Source organism: Heterodontus francisci, chromosome 26 (assembly GCF_036365525.1).
Source record: "Heterodontus francisci isolate sHetFra1 chromosome 26, sHetFra1.hap1, whole genome shotgun sequence".
Classification (NCBI taxonomy): Eukaryota; Metazoa; Chordata; class Chondrichthyes; order Heterodontiformes; family Heterodontidae; genus Heterodontus; species Heterodontus francisci.
Genome location: NC_090396.1, coordinates 10,455,511 through 10,480,127, shown reverse-complemented (window position 1 = coordinate 10,480,127; position 24,617 = coordinate 10,455,511). Strand labels below are relative to the sequence as shown.

The 24,617-nt window shown below is 45.5% G+C and overlaps 1 protein-coding gene across 4 annotated transcripts in view; it reads right to left on the bottom strand.

Moving 5' to 3' along the window:
* Positions 1-24,617, bottom strand: part of mycbpap (mycbp associated protein) — a 330,021-nt gene that overhangs the window by 171,609 nt on the left and 133,795 nt on the right. The window lies entirely within an intron of this gene.

Genomic DNA, 24,617 nt, shown 5'->3' with positions numbered 1-24,617 from the left:
GCGACACCCACATCCCATGAAATAATTTGAAAACAAATTGATAAAGGGGAGTTGGTGGACATGGTATACTTGGATTTTCAGAAGGCTTTTGTTAATGTCCTCCACAGGAGGTTGGTTAGCAAAATTAAAGCACTTGGGATAGGAGGTAATATACTGGCATGGATTAAGAATTGGTTAACAGGCAGAAAACAGAGAGTAGGAATAAACAGGTCATTCTCACGTTGGCAGGCTGTGACTAGTGGGGTACCGCAGGAATCAATGCTTAGGCCTCAGCTGTTCACAATATATATCGATGATTTGGATGTGGGGACCAAATGTAATATTTTCAAGTTTGCGGATGAAACAAAACTAGGTGGGAATGTGTGTTGTGAGGAAGATGCAAAGCGGCTTCAAGGGGATTTGGACAGACTTAGTGAGTGGGCAAGAACGTGGCAGATGGAATATAATGTGGAAAAATTTGAAGTTATCCATTTTAGTAGGAGGAATAGATGTGCAGAATATTTCTTAAATGGTAAGAGATTAGAAATTGTAGATGTACAAAGGGACCTGGGTGTCTTTGTCAATAAGTCACTGAAAGCTAACATGCAGGTGCAGCAAGCAATTGAGAAGGCTAATGGTATGTTAGCCGTTATCGCAAGAGGATTTGAGTACAAGAGTAGTGAAGTCTTGTTTCAATTGTATAGAACCTTGGTTAGACCGCACCTGGAGTACTGCGTGCAGTTTTGGTCCCCTTACCTTGGGAAGGATATTATTGCCATAGAGGGAGTGCAACAAAGGTTCACGAGACTTGTTGCCAGGATGGCGGGAGAGTCCTATGAAGAGAGATTGGGAAAACTGGGTCTGTATTCTCTAGAGATTTGAAGAATGAGAGGTGATCTCATTGAAACCTACAAAGTACTTAAAGGGACAGACAGGGTAGATGCAGGCAAGATGTTTCCCCTGTTTGGGGAGTCTAGAACCAGGAGACACAATTTCAAAATAAGGGGGAAGCCACTAAGGACAGAGATGAGGAGAAATTTCTTTACTCAGAGGGTTGTGAATCTTTGGAATTCTCTACCCCAGAGGGCTGTGGAAGCTCAGACATTGAGTATATTTAAAGCATAGATTGACAGATTTCTAAATACAAATGGCATAAGGAGATATGAGGATAGTGTGGGAAAAAGGCATTGAAGTGAAAGATCAGCCATGATCATATTGAATGACGGAGCAGGCTCGATGGGCTGAATGACCCTACTCCTGCTCCTATGTTACTCTGTTCTTATATTTGGTTTTCTATTATTTCTGGTATGTGTCTTTTGTCTTCTGTTGTGAAGATAGGCACAAAATATTTGTTTAATGTCTCTGCCATTTCTTTATTCCTCATGATAATTTCTCCTGTCTCAGCCTCTAAGGGACCCACATTTACTTTCACTACTCTCTTCCTTTTTACATACTTATAGAAGCTCTTACAATTTGTTTATATATTTCTGCTAGTTTACTCTTATCTTCTATTTTCTTCCTCTTTATCATTTTTTTTTGGTATCTAAAACTTTCTGAATCCTCAGGCCTTACTACTTTCCTTGGCAATATTATAAGTCTCCTTTTTTAATCTAATACTATCCTGAACCTCTTTAGTTAGCCATGTATTGATTATTTGTACTTCTCAATGGAACGTAGATTAAATGAGAATTATGATATATTTATTTAAATGCTTGTCATTGCTCATCTACAGTCGTACCTTTTAAACTAATTTCCCAACCTATTACCTTGCCCCTCATACCAATGTAATTGTCTTAAATTTAAGATCAATACTCTAGTTTTGGACTTATGTATGTCACTCTCAAATGCAATGTGAAATTCTATCATATTATGAAAACTCTTTCCCAGAGGATCCCTTACTATGTAATTACTAATTAAACCTGTCTCATTACATAAGACAAATAGCCCATTCCCTGGTTGGTTGCATGATGTATCATTCCATGAAATTGTCTTGAATGCATTCCATGAATTCGTTCTCCAAACTACTTTTGCTGATTTGATTAGTCAGTCTATATGAAGATTAAAGTCCCCCATGATTATTGCATTGCCTTTGTTACATGATTCTCTTGTTTCTTGATTAATGCTTTGTTCAACAGTGTAGCTACTGTTAGGGGGCCCATATATTACACACACAGGTGTTTTCTGACCCTTGTTATCTCTTATCTCCACCCGTACTGATTGTACTTCCTGTTCCTCTGGGCCAAGGTCCTTCCTCACTACTATCCATATGTCATCCTTTATTATCAAGGCTATCCGCACCCAACTTTATCATTTGGTCTATCTTTTCGAAACTTTAAGTACCCTGGAATATTTAGCTCCTAACCTTGGTCACTATGCAATAATCTTCTGTCATGGCTCAAAGATCACGCCCATTTATCTCTATTTGTTCCATTAATTCATCTCACTTGTAACAAATACTTCATGCATTCAGATAAAAAGCCTTTAATTTTAACCTTTTACTACTTTTCCCTGATTTGATCTCATTTACTGATGCACTATTATTGTTAAATTTTTTGTCCTTCCTGTCACACTCTGCTTATATTTACCCAATGGCCTTGATTTTTCTGTTTACATTTCCCCTCACTTGCAATGCTCTCTACAAACCCCCACATGCTGCAGTTGCAGCACATCACTTGCACTGCTATTCGTATGTAATCCTATTTTATTTATTTAATTAATTAGTTTATGGAGTTAATCGACTTAGTTTATAGCTTTTAATCTGCTAGCTAAGTACTTGATCTAGTTTAAGTAGGAGGCAGACTAAATTTAAATATTTACCCGGAACAAGAACCACTACAAGTACCAGAGGTAAAAAGCAGCACCTCCTTCCCCCTCTGTATTGAATTCCCCTTGCACCAAATTCCCAACTTTTGTACTATTTGTGATGCACTCTATTGATGACTGCTGTGTGCGCAGCAGATACTGTTTACTTTAATACATCTCTTTGAACTGCACCCAAGGTACAAGTGCCGGCACAGTTTCCTGTTTACAGCAATAGCCCCTATTCAGGCAATCACAGAGCTGATTGACAGTTAGCTGCCAGTTTCTGTTAAGTGCAGACTAACTTGCAGTTTCATATACAGTTTTTAAAATCCTAAGTTAAATTCAAAAAGTTAAATTAAATTTCAATTTGACACTACTTACCAGAGAATTCAACTTGCACCAAATTCCCAACTTTTTAATGACGATGTGCTGCTGATTGGCTGCATGCTCAGCAAGGGTTCATGCGAGGCTAGCACCATTTAAAGCCGGCCTGAACCTCTTAAAAGGCCGGTGCATTCTGGCTACAGCAGGGGCTGGAAGTGGCTGGGAAAGGCTTTTTGAGCAGGAAGAAACCGGAGCAATGGAGTGGGAGACAGAGGCCAGAGAGAAGGCTTCTCACATTCAGTGCTAGAGGCCTTAGTGCAGGAGGTGGAAAGGAGGCTCTCCAGACATACACTGCAAGGCATTGGGAACAGATAGTCATGGAGATCGATGCCAGGAGCCTGGTCCTCAGGGACTGGATACAGTTCCAGAAAAAGATCAATGACCTCACACATGTGGTCAAGGTCAGTGAACGCATCTTCAAATGTCATCTCCTACCCAGTGCACCGTCAACCGCACACACTGCTCAATGCACCACACCCCCATCATACACTCATCTCTACCTGTCAGGATTCATGCCGAAGATGCATATGCTCCATCTCGTCCGCACACACTTCCTATTGCTGCAAGCCTCACACCCACATCTCGCAGCTTCCACATGCTTCCCCAGCTATTCAGCTATGACAAGGACATCACCCAAACACATTACAACACACTCACTGACACTCTTCCCCGTCTCGTTAAGGGCAAGGTGGCACATAACAGGAGGCTGTAGCAAAGAATTGGGGTGGGACAGACATGGCTGCATGTCCTCACCTCCTTGGAGGAGATGGTGCTGGACATTATTGTCATGGTTGTCATTGAGGTTGTGGAAACCGGAATCACTGAAGCAATCCAGGATGACAGGTTCCTATCTTTGTACCTTCTGAAATCCCACAATCTGATATGATGTACAAGCTGCATGGTGTAACCATGCACCTCTTGCTTTCCACCCATTCCCATTTCCCTCACCCCAAACCTCTCCTTGTGCACTTACGCTTTCAGATACCCAAGAACTGCCAGTTGGCCAGTCAATGTTGCCTGAGGATGAAGGTCCAAAAAAGCAGACCTCTGAGGTCGAAGCACCATCTCTTGATCTGACATCGAAGCCACCAGCTCAAATATTGGCACTGTGAAGACGTTAGAGGGTAGTATAAAGGTGGGATCTGCATGAGGTGAGTCACTGGGCATGAGTGGGCAGCAGCAAAGCAGGAGATAGGATAGTACGTGTACCAGCTTCCCAGAGGGCAAGCTCGCAGACGAACTTTGCAGAGGCCTCAGATGAGAACTTCAAAGGGGTACAAGAAAAGGCTGGTGGGTATGCACATCAAAATGCTTGGTACATTGGTAGACCTGCCTATCAGCCTGTTGCCACTGTCAAGGAGCATGGAGGAGTCTGGCTCCAATTTGGCAAAGAGCTTCACGCGGAGCTTGGAGCCATCTATTCCAGGGTGGAAGAAATGGTCAATTCTATGAAAACACTTGAGGACCCAACCATGATGCAGCATCTGATGGCTGGTTTCAGTTTCCATTGGAGCAGAAGCAGAAGCCACCCTTTGTCTGCGTACTGCAGTAGAAGCTCAGAATGAGGTCATCAAATCTCTGCTTTTTGCCAGACAAGTCCAGCTTTTTTCATTTATTCTTTTATGGGATGTGGGCATCGTTTGCAAGGCCAGTATTTGTTACCCATCCCTAATTGCCCGTGACAACTGAGTGGCTTGCTCGGCCATTTCAGAGGGCAGTCAACTACATTGCTATGGGTCAGGAGACACATTTAGGCCAGACTAGGTAAGGACAGCAGATTTCCTTCACTAGAGGACATTAGTAAACCAGGTGGGTTTTTCCGACAATCGATGATAGTTTCATGGCACCATTACTGAGACTTGCTTTCAATTCCAGAAATTTTTGATTAATTGAATTTATTAATTGAATTAAAATTCCACCAGCTGTTGTGATGGGATTTGAACCAGTGCCCTCAGGGCATTAGCCTGGGCCTCTAGATTACTAGTTCAATGACATTACAATGATGCCACCAGCTCCTAGATGCTTGGTGCCATGCAAGCTCAAACTGCTGCCATTATGGCTATGGATACCAATGCTGAAAGTGGCTTGCAGGGTTTCACAGCAGCCCAGCAATCTTTGCTCCAGCATATTACTACTAATGACAGTATTAGGACTCCCACCACAGCCACTCCACCAGTGCCTTGCTGTTGCCTGTCAGTCAGCCAGTCTAGACTGCTGCAGCCTATGTCGAGGTGGTGCAGTTAGAAACCAGACCCTCTTGATGGCATCCTGCAAGGCCAACTGCAGTCTCCAACAATGTAAGTCAGCAGCCTTCCACCACAGAATGATAACAGTATTAGAAGGAGGCCATTCAGCCCATTGTGTCCATGCTGGCTCTCTGCAAGAGAAAATCAGCTAGTCCAACTCGCCATCATTGTAGCCCTGCAAATTTTTTCTCTTCAGGTGCTTATCCAACGCCCTTTGAAAGCCCTGAATGTATCTGCCTCCACCAGATCATAACCATTTGCTACAAGTTTTTCCTCATGTTGCCTGTGTTCTTTTGTCATTCATCTGAAGCCAGTGTCTTCTGGTTCATGACACTTCCACCAATGGGAACAGTTTCTCTCTATCTACTCTGTTTAAACCCCTGAAGATTTTGAACACTTCTATTAATCTTCTCTCAACCTTCTCTTCTCTAATGAGAACAAACCCAGCTTCTCCAATCTATCCACGTAACTGAAGTTCCTCATCCCTGGAACCATTCTCCTAAGTCTTTTCTGCACCCTCTCTAAAGCTTTCACATCCTGCCTAAAGTGTGGTGCCCAGAACTGGACAATACCCCAGTTGATTCCCAACCAGAGTTTTATAAAGGTTTATCGTAACTTTCTCGCTTTTGTAGTCCATGCATTAATTTATAAAGCCCAGGATCCTGTATGCCTTTTTATTTTATATTGCCTCTCCTCGTTCTTCCTACCAAAATGTACCACCTCACACTTCTCTGCATTAAATTTCATCTGTCATGTGTCCATCCATTCCGCCAGCCTAGGTCTTCTTAAAGTCTATCACTATCCTACTCACAGCTCACAATACTTCCAAGTTTTGTGTCATCTGCAAATTTTGAAATTGAGCCCTGCACATCCAAGTCTAAATCATCAATATATGTTAAGAAAAGCAATGGTCCTAATACCAGCTCCTGGGGAACCCCACTGTATACCTTCCTCCAGTCTGAAAAACAATGGTTCACCATTAGTCTCTATTTCCTGTCACTCAGCCAATTTTGTATCCATGCTACCAGTGTCCATTTTATACCACCGAGCTTCGATTTTACTGGTAAGTCTATTATATGGCACTTTATCAAATGACTTTGGAAGTCCATATACACTACATCAAATGCATTACTGTCTTCAACCCTTTCTATTACCTCATCAAAAAACTTAATCAAGTTAGCATTCCTTAATTAATCCACACTTGTCCAAGTAACTTAATTGTGGCCCTAATTATTGTTTCTTAAAGCTTTCTCACCACCGAGATTAAATATAGAAACATAGAAAAATAGGAGCAGGAGTAGGCCATTTGGCCCTTTGAGCCTGCTCCGCCATTCAATACGATCATGGCTAATCAACCAAACTCAGTAACCTGTTCCCGCTTTCTCCCCGTATCCCTTGATCCCATTAGCCCTAAGAACTGTATCTAACTCTTTCTTGAATATATTTAATGATTTGGCCTCAACTGCTTTCCATGAATTCCACAGGTTCACTACTCTCTGCATGAAGAAATCTCTCCTCATCTCAGTCCTAAATGGCTTACCCCTTATCCTGAGACCGTGTCCCTGGTTCTGGACTCCCCCGCCATCGGGAACATCCTTCCTGCATCTACTCTGTCCAGTCCTGTTCGAATTTTGCAGGTTTCTGTGAGATCCCCTGTCATTCTTCTAAACCTGAGTAAATACAAGCCTAATCGACCCAATCTCTCTGCATACATCAGTCCTGCCATCCCAGGAATCAGTCTGGTGAACCTATGCTGCACTCCCTTCATAGCAAAAACATCCTTCCTCAGATACGAAGACCAAAACTGCACACAATATTCCAGATGTGGTCTCACCAAGGCCTTGTATAATTGCAGCAAGACATCCTTGCTCCTGTACTCGAATCCTCTCGCTATGAAGGCCAACATACCATTTGCCTTCTTAACTGCCTGCTGCACCTGCATGCTTACTTTCAGCGACTGGTGCACAAGGACACCCAGGTCTCACTGCACCTTCCCCTTTCCCAATCGATCGCCGCCGTTCAGATAATAATCGACCTTTCTGTTTTTGCCACCAAAGTGGATAACCTCACATTTATCCACATTATCCTGCATCTGCCATGGATTTGCCTACTCACTCAACCTGTCCAAATCACACTGGAGCTTCTCTGCATCCTCCTCACAGCTCCCACTCCCACCAAGCTTTGTGTCCTCTGCAAACTTGGATATCTTTGGCCTCCTTGTCTCGAGAGATAATGGGGAAGCGCCTGGAGGTGGTCAGTGGTTTGTGAAGCAGCGCCTGGAGTGGCTATAAAGGCCAATTCTAGAGTGACAGACTCTTCCACAGGTGCTGCAGATAAAATTGGTTGTCGGGGCTGTGACACAGTTGGCTCTCCCCTTGCACTTCTGTCTTTTCTCCTCCCTGCCTTTATGGCTGCCCGCCAGCTCTGGCGATCACTGGCAACTGACTCCAATGACTTGTGATCAATGTCACAGGACTTCATGTCGCGTTTGCAGACGTCTTTAAAGCGGAGACATGGACAGCCGGTGCGTCTGATACCAGTGACAAGCTCGCTGTACAATGTGTCCTTGGGGATCCTGCCATCTTTCATGTGGCTCACATGGCTCAGCCATCTCAAGCGCCGCTGGCTCAGTAGGGTGTATATGCTGGGGATGTTGGCCGCCTCGAGGACTTCTGTGTTGGAGATATGGTCCTGCCACCTGATGCCAAGGATTCTCCAGAGGCAGCGAAGATGGAATGAATTGAGACGTCGCTCTTGGCTGACGTACGTTGTCCAGGCCTTGCTGCCGTAGAGCAAGGTACTGAGGACACAGGCTTGATACACTCAGACTTTTGTGTTACTTGTCATTGCACCATTTTCGCACACTCTCTTGGCCAGTCTGGACAAAGCAGTGGAAGCCTTTCCCATGCGCTTGTTGATTTCTGCATCGAGACAGGTTACTGGTGATAGTTGAGCCTAGGTAGGTGAACTCTTGAACCACTTCCAGAGCGTGATCGCTGAAATTGATGGATGGAGCATTTCTGACGTCCTCTCCCATGATGTTCGTTTTCTTGAGGCTGATGGTTAGGCCAAATTCGTTGCAGGCAGCCACAATCCTGTCGATGAGCCTCTACAGACACTCGTCAGCAAAGAGGAGTTCCCTGATGAGGACTTTCCGTACTTTGGTCTTCGCTCTTAGACGGGCAAGGTTGAACAACCTGCCACCTGATCTTGTGTGGAGGAAAATTCCTTCTTCAGAAGACTTGAACGCATGTGACAGCAGCAGTGAGAAGAAGATCCCAAACAGTGTCGGTGCGAGAACACAGCCCTGTTTCACACCACTCAGGATAGGAAAGGGGTCTGATGAGGCGTCGCTATGCTGAATTGTGCCTTTCATATTGTCATGGAATGAGGTGATGATACTTAGTAGCTTTGGTGGACATCCGATCTTTTCTAGTAGTCTGAAGAGACCACGTCTGCTGACGAGATCAAAGGCTTTGGTGAGATCAATGAAACGTAGAGGGGCATCTGTTGTGCGTGGCATTTCTCCTGTAGCTGGCAAAGGGAGAACAGCATGTCAATGGTGGATCTCTCTGCTCGAAAGCCACACTGTGCCTCAGGGTAGACAGGCTAGGCCAGCTTCTGGAGCCTGTTTAAAGCGACTCGAGCGCAGACCTTCCCCACTATGCTGAGCAGGGAGATTCCACGGTAGTTGTTGCAGTCACCGCGGTCACCCTCTCTTATAGAGGGTGATGATATTGGCATCGCGCATGTCCTGGGGTACTGCTCCCTCGTCCCAGCACAGGCAAAGCACTTCGTAGAGTGCTGAAAGTATAGCAGGCTTGGCACTCTTGATTATTTCAGGGGTAATGCCGTCCTTCCCAGGGGCTTTTCCACTGGCTAGAGAATCAATGGCATCACTGAGTTCTGATTTTGTTGGCTTAACGTCCAGCTCATCCATGACTGGCAGAGACTGGGCTGCATTCCCTGGAGTACAGTTCCAGGTAGTGCTCCACCCAGCGGTCCATTTGCTTGCGTTGGTCAGTGATTGTGTCCCTGATTTAGATTTGAGGGGGGGCGATCTTCTTGATGGTTGGCCCAAAAGCTCTCTTAATGCCATCATACATTCCTCTGATGCTTCTGGTATCGGAGGCCAGCTGAATATGACTGCATAGGTGTTGCCAGTAGTCATTTGCACAGTGCGTGGCTGTTCTTTGTGCAGCGCTTCTGGCTGCTTTAAGTGCTACGGATGTTAACTCGCTGGGGCTTTTTTGTAGTTCAGTGCAATGTGCTTAGCGGCTATGACAGGTTCCAGCTCTTCAAAGTGAGATTGAAACTAGTCTGCATTCTGCTTCATGCGTTTGCCATAGGTGATCATTGCTGTCTCATAGATGGCGTCTCTGATGTGGGCCCACTTGGTCTCTGCATCCCCTGTAGGAGTGTTTTGAAGGGCTTTTTCAAGTGAATTTAGAAACTTATTTAACAGCTGTGGACAAGAAATTCTGCTCGTGTTGATGTGCGGGCAGCCCTTCTGCTTGGAGTGATGCAGCATCGTTGGTTTGAGTCTAACCTTGCTGCACGCCAGGGAGTGGTCAGTGTCGCAGTCCGCACTGTGGAAGCTGCGTGTGATTTGAACGCTGTTTAAAGAGGCTCGCCTTGTGATGATGAGGTCCAGCTGGTGCCAACGACGTGATCTTGGGTGCCTCCAAGAAACCTGGTGACAGGGTTTTATATGAAAGAACGAGTTGGTGATGCAGAGGTTGTGATAGGTACACAACTCAAGCAGTCTCTGTCCATTCTCATTCATCCTTCCAATGCCATAGCGCCCAAGGCACGAGGGCCATGAGTCATGGTCGGCCCCAACCCTGGCAATAAAGTCCACCAGCAGGACAGATGTTCGGGATTGGGGATGCTACTAATGATATTATGGAGTTCCTTGTAGAACAGGTCTTTAGCATCTTGTGGGGAGCAGAGTGTTGGAGCATCGATGCTGAGTTTCTGATGGCGAAGCCCACTCCATGCTGTCTTGGTTCTTCAGGATCCCTACCCTGCCAGAAGAAGGTATAGTCTTGCTCTCTTAGAGATCCACTCGCAGGGAGGCGTGTCTCCTGAAGTGCTGCAATGTCCACATTGAGTTTACTGAGCTCATTGTTAATGATGGCGGTCTTCCGAGAATCGTTGATTTGTGTAAGGTCTTCCGACAGGCCAGGACACTTGGATATATTGCATTAATTCCCTATATTATTAATATATATTGTGAATAGCTGGGGTCCGAGACTGATCACTGCGGTACCCCACGAGTCACTGCCTGCCACTTGAAAAAAGACCTGTTTATTCCTACTCTTTGCTTGCTGTCTGCCAAGTAGTTCTCTATCCATGTCAGTACCTTACCCCCAATCTCATGTGCTTTAATTTTGCACACTAATTTCTTATGTGGGACCTTATCGAAAGCCTTCTGAAAATCCAAATACACCACATCCACTGATTCTCCCTTATCTATTCTACTAGTTCATTCCTCAAAACATTCCAGTGGGTTTGACAAGCATGATTTCCCTTTCGTAAATCCAAGTTGACTTTGTCCGATCCTGTCATTGTTTTCCAAGTGCTCTGCTATTACATCTTTCATAATGAACGCTCGCATTTTCCCCACTACTGATGTCAGGCTAACTGGTCTATAATTCCCTGTTTTCTCTCTACCTCCTTTTTTAAATAGTGGGGTTACAATAGCTACCCTCCAATCCATTGGAACTGTTCCAGAGTCTATAGAATTTTGAAAAATGACCAGCAATGCATCTACTATTTCTCGGGCCACTTCCTTAAGTACTCTGGGATGTCGATGATCAGGCCTTGGGGATTTATTGACCTTCAATCCCATCAATTTCCCTAACACCATTTAGCAACTGAAATACTGATTTCATACAGTTCCTTCTTCTCACTGGACCCTATGTTCCCCAACATTTCTGGGAGGTAATTTGTATCCTCCTTTGTGAAGACAAAATCAAAGTATGTATTTAATTGGTCTGCCATCTCTTTGTTTCCCATTATAAATTCCCCCGTTTCTGACTGTAAGGGGCCCACATTTGTCTTCACTAAACTTTTTCTCTTCACATATCTATAGAAGCTTTTACAGTCAGTTTTAATGTTCTCTGCAAGCTTACTCTCACACTCTATTTTCCCTTCTTAATCAATCCTTTTGTCCTCCTTTGCTTCATTCGAAACTGCTCCCAATCCTCAGGTTTGCTGCTTGTTCTGGCCATTTTATATTTCTCCTCCTTGGATCTAATACTATCCTTAATTTCTTTTGTAAGCCACGGTTGAGCCACCCTTCCTGTTTTATTTTTGTCATTCATCCATGCGCTCTTTAAATGCTAGCCATGGCCTAACCACTGTCAACCTTTTAAGTAACGTTCCCCAATCTATCATAGCCAATTTACGCCTCATACATTCATAGTTTCCTTTATTACGATTCAGGACCCTAGTCTCAGAATCAACTCTCCCACATTCCATCTTAATGAAGAATTCTTTCATGTTATGGTCGCTCTTCGCCAAGGGACTCCGCACAACAAGACTGTTCACTAATCCTTTCTCATTACACAATACCTAGTGTAGGATGGCCTATTCTCTAGTTGGCTCCTCAATGTATAGGTCCAAAAAACCATCACGTATGCACTCCAGGAATTCCTCCTTAACAATATTATTGCTAATTTGGTTTGCCCAATCTATATTTGATTAAAGTCACCCATAATTACAGTTGCACCCTTATTGCATGTGTCTCTAATTTATTGTTTATTGCCATCCTCTACATCACCACTGCTGTTTGGGGGTCTATATACAACCCCCACCAACGTTTTCTGCCCCTTGGTGTTTCTTAGCTCCACCCATACAGATTCCACATCAGGATTCTCTGAGCTAATATCCTTCCTCACTATTGTATTGATTCCCTCTTTTTCTAATAATGCTATTCCACCTCCTTTCCCTTTTTGCCTGTCGTTCCTAAATATTGAATACCCCGGGATGTTCAGTTCCCATCCTTGGTCACCCTGCAGCCATGTCTCTGTAATCGCAACTATATCGTATCCATTTATATCTACTTGCGTGGTTAATTTGCCTACCTTATTGCGAATATTCTGCACATTGAGACACAATGCCTTTAAGGCTTGTCTTTTTAACATTCTTAGTCATCTTAGTATTATTTCGCACTATGGCCCTATTTGTTTCTTGCCCTTGATTTCTATGCCTTCCACTTTTGCCTTTTTGTTTCCTGTCTTTTGTTTCTATCCTTGTTTCCTCCTCCTCAGTCTCCCAGCTCAGGTTCCCATCCCCCTGCCATTCTAGTTTAAATGCTCCCCAACAGCACTAGCAAATGCCCCCGTGCGGACATCGGTTCTGGTCCTGCCTGGCTGTAACCCGTCCCGCTTGTACAGGTCCCACCTTCCCCGGAACCGGTCCCGTGTCCCAGGAATCTAAATCCCTCCCTCCTGCACCATTTCTCCAGCCACTCATTCATCTGGTCTATCCTCCTCTTCCTATACTCACTAACACATGGCACAGGAAGTAATCCTGAGATTACTACCTTCGAGATCCTACTTTTTAATTTAGCTCTGAACTCCTTAAATTCATCTTGCAGGACCTCATCCCTTTTTCTACCTATGTTGTTGGTACCGACATGTACCACGACCACTGGCTGTTCACCCTCCCCCTTCAGAATGTCCTGCGGCTACTCTGAGACATCCTTGACCCTCGCACCAGGGAGGCAACATACCATCTTGGAGTCTCGTTTGCGGCCACAGAAACGCCTGTCTGTTCCCCTTACAATTGAATCTCCTATAACTATGGCTCTCCCAGTCTTTCTCCTCCCCTGCTGTGGAGCAGAGTCATCCGTGGTGCCACGAACTTGGCTGTTGCTGCTTTCCCATGGGAGGCCATCCGTCCCCCCAACAGTATTCAAAGTGATAAATCTGTTTGAGAGGGGGATGGCCACAGGGGACTCCTGCACTATCTGTCTGCACCTATTACACCACCTGGTGGTCACCCATCCCTTTTCTGCCTGTGCAGCCACTACCTGTGGTCTGACGACCTTGCTAAACGTGCTATCCATGACGTCCTCAGCATCGCGGATGCTCCACAGTGAATCTACCCGCAGCTCCGTAATGCGGGTAGCCAGTAGCGGCAGATGGATACACTTCCTGCACACATGGTCGTCAGGGACACTGGAAGCGTCCCTGATTTGTCACATCGCGCAGGAGGAGCATATCACGGATGTGAGATCTTCTGCTATAACTTATCTTTAGATTACTTAGTTACTCCCTTTAATTAAAAAATACTAATTACACTACACGCCTTGCTCTACTCCAAACACTACCCACTACAATCTAAAGTCCTTAATAGATTACACTAATTTAAAAAAACACACTTTAGTAGTAATAACCTTATCACTTATACGGTAGGTTTAAAAAAAGAACTTTCCCCTGATTTTTTTAAAGCTATTTCCAGGCACTAACAGCTGTTACTCACCAACCAATCACCTTGCAGCTTTCCTGTGATGTCACTGTTGATTTTTTTTTTCAAACTCCAGTGCACCTGCACTGCTGTCCGCTCCCGGAAGGTACGTGACCAGGCCTCGATCCTTGGGCTCAATTTATCCTCTTCTCTCGTTCGGCATTCTCCCCAGAGGTCTGCTCCGCTCCCGGAAGGTACGTGACTAGGCCTCGATCCTTGGGCTCAATTTATCCTCTTCTCTCGTTCGGCATTCTCCCCAGAGGTCTGCTCCGCTCCCGGAAGGTACATGACTAGGCCTCGATCCTTGTGCTCAATTTATCCTCTTCTCTCGTTCGGCATTCTCCCCAGAGGTCTGCTCCGCTCCCGGAAGGTACGTGACTAGGCCTCGATCCTTGGGCTCAATTTATCCTCTTCTCTCGTTCGGCATTCTCCCCAGAGGTCTGCTCCGCTCCCGGAAGGTACGTGACTAGGCCTCGATCCTTGGGCTCAATTTATTCTCTTCTCTCGTTCGGCATTCTCCCCAGAGGTCTGCTCCGCTCCCGGAAGGTACGTGACTAGGCCTCGATCCTTGGGCTCAATTTATCCTCTTCTCTCGTTCGGCATTCTCCCCAGAGGTCTGCTCCGCTCCCGGAAGGTACGTGACTAGGCCTCGATCCTTGGGCTCAATTTATCCTCTTCTCTCGTTCGGCATTCTCCCCAGAGGTCTGCTCCGCTCCCGGAAGGTACATGACTAGGCCTCGATCCTTGGGCTCAATTTATCCTCTTCTCTCGTTCGGCATTCTCCCCAGAGGTCTGCTCCGCTCCCGGAAGGTACATGACTAGGCCTCGATCCTTGGGCTCAATTTATCCTCTTCTCTCGTTCGGCATTCTCCCCAGAGGTCTGCTCCGCTCCCGGAAGGTACGTGACTAGGCCTCGATCCTTGGGCTCAATTTATCCTCTTCTCTCGTTCGGCATTCTCCCCAGAGGTCTGCTCCGCTCCCGGAAGGTACATGACTAGGCCTCGATCCTTGGGCTCAATTTATCCTCTTCTCTCGTTCGGCATTCTCCCCAGAGGTCTGCTCCGCTCCCGGAAGGTACATGACTAGGCCTCGATCCTTGGGCTCAATTTATCCTCTTCTCTCGTTCGGCATTCTCCCCAGAGGTCTGCTCCGCTCCCGGAAGGTACATGACTAGGCCTCGATCCTTGTGCTCAATTTATCCTCTTCTCTCGTTCGGCATTCTCCCCAGAGGTCTGCTCCGCTCCCGGAAGGTACATGACTAGGCCTCGATCCTTGGGCTCAATTTATCCTCTTCTCTCGTTCGGCATTCTCCCCAGAGGTCTGCTCCGCTCCCGGAAGGTACATGACTAGGCCTCGATCCTTGGGCTCAATTTATCCTCTTCTCTCGTTCGGCATTCTCCCCAGAGGTCTGCTCCGCTCCCGGAAGGTACATGACTAGGCCTCGATCCTTGGGCTCAATTTATCCTCTTCTCTCGTTCGGCATTCTCCCCAGAGGTCTGCTCCGCTCCCGGAAGGTACATGACTAGGCCTCGATCCTTGGGCTCAATTTATCCTCTTCTCTCGTTCGGCATTCTCCCCAGAGGTCTGCTCCGCTCCCGGAAGGTACATGACTAGGCCTCGATCCTTGGGCTCAATTTATCCTCTTCTCTCGTTCGGCATTCTCCCCAGAGGTCTGCTCCGCTCCCGGAAGGTACATGACTAGGCCTCGATCCTTGGGCTCAATTTATCCTCTTCTCTCGTTCGGCATTCTCCCCAGAGGTCTGCTCCGCTCCCGGAAGGTACATGACTAGGCCTCGATCCTTGGGCTCAATTTATCCTCTTCTCTCGTTCGGCATTCTCCCCAGAGGTCTGCTCCGCTCCCGGAAGGTACATGACTAGGCCTCGATCCTTGGGCTCAATTTATCCTCTTCTCTCGTTCGGCATTCTCCCCAGAGGTCTGCTCCGCTCCCGGAAGGTACATGACTAGGCCTCGATCCTTGTGCTCAATTTATCCTCTTCTCTCGTTCGGCATTCTCCCCAGAGGTCTGCTCCGCTCCCGGAAGGTACATGACTAGGCCTCGATCCTTGGGCTCAATTTATCCTCTTCTCTCGTTCGGCATTCTCCCCAGAGGTCTGCTGCGCTCCCGGAAGGTACGTGACTAGGCCTCGATCCTTGGGCTCAATTTATCCTCTTCTCTCGTTCGGCATTCTCCCCAGAGGTCCGCTCCGTTCCCGGAAGGTACGTGACTAGGCCTCGATCCTTGGGCTCAATTTATCCTCTTCTCTCGTTCGGCATTCTCCCCAGAGGTCTGCTCCGCTCCCGGAAGGTACATGACTAGGCCTCGATCCTTGGGCTCAATTTATCCTCTTCTCTCGTTCGGCATTCTCCCCAGAGGTCTGCTCCGCTCCCTGAAGGTAAGTGAATAGGCCTCGATCCTTGGGCTCAATTTATCCTCTTCTCTCGTTCGGCATTCTCCCCAGAGGTCTGCTCCGCTCCTGGAAGGTAAGTGACTAGGCCTCAATCCTTGGGCTCAATTTATCCTCTTCACTCGCTCGGCATTCTCCCCAGAGGTCTGCTCCGCTCCCGGAAGGTAAGTGACTAGGCCTCGATCCTTGGGCTCAATTTATCCTCTTCTCTTGCTCAGCGTTCTCCCCAGAGGTCCGCTCCGCTCCTGGAAGGTAAGTGACTAGGCCTTGATCCTTGGGCTCAATTTATCCCCTTCTCTTTCTCAGCGTTCTCCCCAGAGGTCCACTCCGCTCCTGGAAGATAAGTGACTAGGCCTTGATCCTCGGGCTTAATTTATCCCCTTCTCTCGTTTGGCGTTCTCCTCAGTGGTCTGCTCTGCTCCCGGAAGGTAAGTGACTAGGCCTCGATTCTTGGGCTCAATTTATCCCCTTCTCTTGCTTAGCGTTCTCCCCAGAGGTCCACTCTGCTCCTGGAAGATAAGTGATTAGGCCTCGATCCTTGGGCTCAATTTATCCCCTTCTCTCGTTCGGCATTCTCCCCAGAGGTCTGCTCCGCTCCCTGAAGGTAAGTGACTAGGCCTCGATTCTTGGGCTCAATTTATCCTCTTCTCTCGCTCGGCGTTCTCCCCAGAGGTCCACTTCTCTCTGCTCTGCTCTGCTTCCAGAGGGTAATTCCTGTAGCTCTGACTGGCCTGTAGTTGCTCTGTTTATCCTTATACACTTTTTTCATAAAAGTGTAACATTTGCTATTCTCCAGTCTTCGGGCACCACCCCTGTATCTAAGGAGGATTGGCTGATTATGACCTGCTCCTCTGCAATTCCTGCCCTTACCTTTCTCAGCATCCTCAGATGCATCCTATTCAGTCCTGGTGACTTACCATCTGTAAGTACAGTCCGCCTTTCTAATAACTCCTCTTTATCAATTTTTTGCCCATTCAATATCTCAACTACCTTCTCTTTCACTGCGACTTTTGCAGCATCTTACTTGTTAAAGACGCTAATTTGTACCTCAACCATGCCCTCTGCCTCTCGGCGTAAATCTGCTTCAAGGTTCCTAATCAACCCCACCCATCCTCTTGCCACCCTTTTATTATTTATATGCTTATAAAAGACTTTTGGATGCCCTTTTATATTAGCTGCCAGTCTCTTCTCATATTCTGTCTTTGCCTCTTTCATTTCCTTTTTCACTTCCCCTCCAAACTTTCCATATTCACCCTGGTTCTCACTTGTATTATCAATCTGACTCCTGTCATAACCCCCCCGCCACCACCCCCCCCAACCTCCCCAGTTATTCTGCTTCATGTTTCTCTCTAAGTCTTGCATCATCCAGGAAGGTCTGGCTTTGATTGCCCGACCTTTCCCCCTTGGGGGAATGTATCTTGATTGTATCCAAACCATCTCCTCTTTAGAGGTAGCCCATTGTTCCATTACAGTTTTACCTGCCAATCTTTGAATCCAATTTTACAAAAGCAAAATACTGCAGATGCTGAAAATCTGAAATAAAAACTGAAAATGCTCAGCAAGTCAAGTAGCATCTATGGAAAGAGGAACAGAGTTAAGGTTTCAGGGTGATGACTTTGTCCTTAATGTTCTGATGAAAGGTCACCAACCTGAAATGTTAACTCTGCTTCTCTCTCCATAGATGCTGCTTGGCTTGTTGAGTGTTTCTAGCATTTTCTGTTTTAATTCCAATTTACCTGGGACAGGTCTGTTCTCACCCAGTGAAACTGGCCCTCCTCCAATGTAGTATTTTTACTATAGATTGCTCCTTGTCCTTTTCCATGGCTAACCTGAACCTTATGATAATATGATCAAAGTTCCTCAACTGACACTTGATCCACCTCATTCCCCAGAACCAGGTCCAGCAATGCCTCCTTCTTCATTGGGCTGGGAATATACTAATCAAGAAAATTCTCCTGAACACACCTCAGAAACTCTTTCTCCTCTCTGCCCTTTACAATATTACTTTTTGAGTCAATATTAGGATAATGAAAGTCCCTTACAGTAATGCTGCAGCCTGTGGGGTAGTACTGCTTTGGAGCACTAGGCCAGGTAAAGGCACCCAGAAGACAGGAACTAAGGAAAAACACAAGGGTTGAGAATGTATTATTGGAAGTCTTGTTGCATAAAGTTGGTATGGAATTACTGCTTTGTGTGTCTTTATTTTTAGTATTTTGACCAAGAGGATCCTGTGATGGTCTGTAAGAGATGAATGGAAAGGTGGGGAACAGTGCAGCAATGATGATCTGTGGATTTTTACAAGAGAAATGGAGTCTGACGAAATGCACAGGTGACCTGTTTGGAGGAACGATGTGCTGGATGCCTCCTCCTTCTTCCCTCTACAAACAGCTTCTCCTCCCTGCTGCCTCTGCTCCTTGTAAAACTGCAGCCTACGACAACCTGCAACTATAGCCCGCATGACTGTGAGCAACCGATGTATTCAGAGGCATTTCAAAACCACACCACTCTTCCCAAAGGTCCAACACCACTTGCTTCTGTCCTGTAAATTCCTCCAACAAAACAGTACTTCCACTAATTCTGCGGTGGCAAAAAGATCGAGATAGTCATCTGAAATTGAATGGCGATGCCTTTAACTGTACTGGTGGCTGGGTGAGCCCTCATGAAATTGAAGGCATGTTCAGATGAACGTGTTTAAAAGAGGGTATTAACAGGCCCTGTGAGGTCCAAAACGGCAGATTGTGTGGCAAATCAGCATTAGACACTCAGTGACATCATGATCTGTTCACTCTGCATTCCATCTTCTGGTGTATGCACTGGATACCCGTTATCGCCCCCTCAAAAAATGGTAGCCAGTGGATTCACGCCATTTTTTTGATCACCTAACTCCCATAACTCTGAAACCAATGGTGCTACAGATCTGAATCTTGTGGCCATAAAGTGTAAGTAGTTTACTAGGGAAACAGCTGGGTCTATTAAGGACCCAAAAAGAAATCTTCATGTTGAGGCGGATCTTTATCTAATACTCATTAACACTCCGTTCCATATTCACAGCTGACAGGTGCTGAGAGTAGGAACAGTGGTTTCCAAGCTTCGGACAGTTTTGGGGTTTTCTGGTGGGTTCTGATTTTTTTTTTTAAAAGCCCGCTGGAAAGCTACAAAGCTGTCCAAAGTTCAAAAACCACTGATCCCACTCGCAGCAATGGTCGGGGGTGGGGGCGGAGAGAGAGAGAGAGGCAGAGAGAGGGGGGACGACAGAGAAGGGAGGGCCAGAGAGTTGGAGGGAACGGGGGGACAGAGAGAGAGGGGCAGAGAGAGAGGGATCAGAGAGAGAAAGCGGGACAGAGAGAGAGGGGGGCAGAGAAAGAGAGAGAGGGGGCAGAGAGAGAAAGCGGGACAGAGAGAGAGGGGGGCAGAGAAAGAGAGAGAGGGGGCAGAGAGAGAGAGGGGACAGAGAGGGGGGGACAGAGAGAGGGGGGAACAGAGTGAGAGAAAGGGGGAACAGAGATAGAGGGGGCAGAGAAAGAGGGAGGGAATGACACAGTGAGGGGGGGAACAAAACAGAGAAGGGGATAAGTGACACAGAGAAGAGTGGGGGGGGGACCAGTTTGAGAGCAGATAACCTGAGTGGCCAATGTCATTTGAAAGTTGTCAGTATCATATAATTATATTACGTTAAAAGTGCACCTTTGCTAACAGGTAAGAGATTTGACTTGGACATAAATTGGTTAGCCAGGCGTACAGTCTTACATAGTGACTAAACGTTTTGTAACTAAATACTACATGCAATAACAAATGCTCAACTTTTTTCAGAAAAGCTTTTTGTTAATACTTATGTCAGAGCTGACTCGGAATCGACAATGATAGACTGAGATATAGACATAAGTGAATTTAAGAGAATCACTTTATTGAAGGAACTGAAGGGAGCTCTTTATTTGTAATTGTGTTTATTTAATTTTGTCATTAGCTCTGGTGAGTAAATGACATTTTGTCCATGAGAGATTCTGTTGTTTCCGTATTTTAGAATCCAGGACCTAGTTTAACAGCCTGTCAAGATAAATAAACTAGTCTTGGCTACCTACCATTAATCTCTCTGTTCCTTCCTGTTCCTGATTTTCTGTTTACATGACTCCTCTGAAGTACTATCTGTTCCCGCCTATAAAATTCTCCTGATTTGGAGATCACTGCCCTTTTGTTGGCTGCCCTGTTTTCAGACATATTACGAGCAGGTGGAGAAGTTGCACAAACATTGACCATCGCGGGTTAAATTGTCTTGTGACAATAGCAGTGTGAGAAATGGTCTGTCTTCCTATTGCTGACTTTTCTACTGCTTTACCTCAATAACCACAATAATAATCCTCTCCTTGAGTTTCATGGTTTATGGTTTGTGGATGAATTTGCACTCCTGACACAGTGTGAATCCACAGAGGTCATCCAATAAGGTCCATCTCCCTCCCTGTGACATGGTGTAGCTAGCTCTATTCTGTCAACAAAAGCACTGCATACTATTTTGCTTGCTAGCTAGCTAATACAGTTGTGCTACTCTCCATTGATGTTTGTATGCTTAGCTACATTATTTATGAAGAGACATGTGTTTTAAATTGACAGTGTTTTGATGGCATTAGATTGGCTATACACTTTATAGTAGATTAATTGCCCCCATGCCTGTGGCTGAGTAAATAATTTTGTCAAATGTCCGTGGTGCAACATGTCGGTGCCTATTCCTGAGTGCAGTAGATGTTGTATGTACGAACTTTCAGAAGGCATTTGACAAAGTGTCACACAGGAGGCTTATTAAGAAGAAGGATGCCCATGAAATTAAGGGGAAAGTAGTGGTATGGATATGAAATTGGCTCAGTGATAGGAAGCAGAGTGTGTTGATGGATGGATGTTTTTCAAACTGGGTGCTGTTTTGCAATAGTGTTCCACATGGGTCAGTTTTAGGTCTATTACTTTTTGCTATTTTTATAACTGACCTAGACTTGGATGTAGGGAGCAGCATTATCAAGTTTGGAGATGATAAAAACAACTTGGGAAGTAGCAGATCATGACGATAGTTATAGGCTTCAGGATGACATAGACAGGACGGTGAAATGGGCAGAAGCATGGCAGATGGAGTTCAATGTGGAGAAGTGTGAAGTGATGCACTGTATAGACTAATATGTAAGGACAGTATAGTGTAAACAGCATGATTTTGAAAAGTGTAGATGAGCAGATACCTTGGTGTCTATGTACACTAATCCTTAAAGATGGTAGGGCAAGTTTATAAGGTGGTTAAAAAAGCATAAGCGTTTATAAATGGATGAATAGAATATAAAAGCAAAGAAATCATGCTAGAACTTTCTAAATCACCAGTTAGGCCTCAGCTGGAGTATTGTGGCCAATTCTGGGCTCCACACATTAGAAAAGATGTAAAGATCTTAGAAAGGTTACAGAGGAGGTTTACAGGATGTTACCAGGAATGAGGGACTGCAGTTATAAAGTGAGGCTAGTAAAGTTAGGATTGTTCTCCTCAGAATGGAGAAGGTTAAGAGGTGACCTTACAGAGGTTTTCAGATGATGAAAGGTTTTGATAGAGAAAATAGGGGGAAAATATTCCCTTTGGCAAATGGATCAATAAACAGAGGTCAAAGATTGGAAAAAGATCTAGCGGGAAGATGAGGAGAAATTTTTTCACTCAAAGTTGTCGGGATCTGGAATGCTTGACCTGAAAAGGTGGTGGAATCTGATGCCATAAATAATTCTAAAAAGGAGTTGGACAGGTACCTGAGGAGGAGGAACTTACAGAGTTACAGGGAAAAAGTGGGGATGTGGGAATCAGCATGACTGCTCTTTCAAAGAGCCAGCACAGGCACAATGGGCTGATTGGGCTCTTTCTAATTGTATGATAACAGGAAGTGGAAGGGAAGCTTCAATGTGAACAGCTCCTTTCCACCTGGGCTCCACTTGATTGAACAATTAATGAGTGATACCAGTAAACTCAACCACACATTTACCAACAATCCCACACTCTTAACCTTTCCTCTATCACTGACCATCACATAGCTTGGTGGGAATGGGAGCTGTGAGGAGGATGCAGAGAAGCTCCAGTGTGATTTGAACAGGTTGAGTGAGTGGGCAAATACATGGCAGATGCAGTATAATGTGGGTAAATGTGAAGTTATCCATTTTGGTGGCAAAAACAGGATGGCAGATTATCTGAATGGCGATAGATTGGGAAAGGGGGAGGTGCAGCAAGACCTGGGTGTCCTTGTGCACCAGTCGCTGAACGTAAGCATGCAGGCAGTTAAGAAGGCAAATGGTATGTTGGCCTTCATAGCGAGAGGATTCGAGTACAGGAGCAAGGATGTCTTGCTGCAATTATACAAGGCCTTGGTGAAACCACAGCTGGAGTATTGTGTGCAGTTTTGGTCTCCGTATCTGAGGAAGGATGTTTTTGCTATGGAGGGAGTGCAGCCAAGGTTCACCAGGCTGATTCCTGGGATGGCAGGACTGATGTATGAAGAGAGATTGGGTCGATTAGGCTTGTATTCACTAGAGTTTAGAAGAATGAGAGGAGATCTCACAGAAACCTACAAAATTCTAACAGGACAGGGCAGACTAGATGCAGGAAGGATGTTCCCGATGGCGGGGGAGTCCAGAAGCAGGGGTCACAGTCTAAGGATAAGGGATAAGCCATTTAGGACACCCAGAGAGTGGTGAACCTGTGGAATTCTCTATCACAGAAAGCAGTTGAGGTCAAATTATGAAATATATTCAAGAAAGAGTTAGATATAGTTCTTAGGGCTAATGGGATCAAGGGATACGGGGAGAACGTGGGAACAGGTTACTGAGTTTGGATGATTAGCCATGAATGGTGGTGCAGGCTCAAAAGGCCGAATGGCCTACTCCTGCTCCTATTTTTCTGTTTCTTTCTATGTTTCTATTTCTCTTTCCATAAACACAATAATAAAAACCACCAGAAAATGCACATTCCAATGCAAATTAATAAATTCAATCATTATGTAATGTATACAAAGATAAAGTAATCATCCTTCTGCATTCTCTTAGTGCCTGTCTCCATGTGTTTTTGTCCATCCTGGTGCTCCTACGAGGTGCTTCTCCTGTGGCTACAACATGGGTGTGAAAGGCTGCTAACCGCTAATAGAAGAGAGTGCAGATCACCTTGGAGGGTGATCTCAAGTAGTTCTGGGCCTAGAGGTCCTGTCTTCAGACTGCACCATCTTGGGCTGCAGAGATCTGGGCTAGCTAGTTGACACCAATTGCAAGGGTGCAGGCGAAATGACAGGAGTGGGACCAGGAATACTGTCATCCTGAGAGAAGAGAGCAGGTGCATGATCCATGGAGCCATTGCCACTCTCCTGGGGCAAGGCCTCAGCAATTTTACAGATCTGTTGGAGAATAGATTGATGGACTGCTTGATGGTCAAACCCTGGAACCCCAAGAAAACAAGGAAGGTATCGAAAAAAAACTGTTGTTTAATGATGAACTTAAGAATCAGAAGGCGATTATTAAGAGAGGATGCAATGACCTTGTGTGATAAGATAAGATGGGGTAAAAATTGTTGCTGGGAAGAAAGAAGGCCTATTACAAGGGGTTGCCAAGCCCCTAACTGGAAAGACATTTGCGTAGTAACAGACAGTGCTTGGAAAGGACAAAGGGGCCACTTCCTGTTCCAATTTAATCCACAATGGACTTTTGATTACCAGACGCTGAAGGTGGAGAGGCTAGCATTCCAGGTTAACTGCTAAAATGGCTGAATACACAAACAGACGTGGTCAGACCAGTTTAGTCATTGTTGGAGTTTTTTGAATTTGAACTTGCCACAGAAAATTTGAACTCAGAAAGCTGTTTGCTCCTGGACTGAAAAGATTGTCTGCAGACTCTGTCTGCTCTCATCTCACTCTCGCCAGCTTCGGAAACCATTGAAGACACATGAACCGCAAGAGAGAAAAGTCTCCTACAGCGAACAAGGTTGAAGAAGAATATTGGGACCCAACAAAAAGCAAGAATTACCTACAAGCAAGAACTATCTATATAAGGACCACAGTGAGCTCGAAGCACAGTAACAAGAAACTCTTCTGATATTGCCTCAAACCTCTTCACTTTATTTTTCTTCTGCTCTTTTCTGTTTCCATTTGTATGTGCATATGCATGCTAGCGTGGGGCGCGGCGTGTATCCATAGGCGTTAACCGAATTAGAGTTTAAGTTTTCAATAAATTTCACTTTTCTTCTTTAAACCTTAGAAGGCCTGTTTGTGCTCATTTCTTTGCCTTATAATTGGAAAATGGTGAACAGGATTTACAAAGAGGGAATATCAAAAC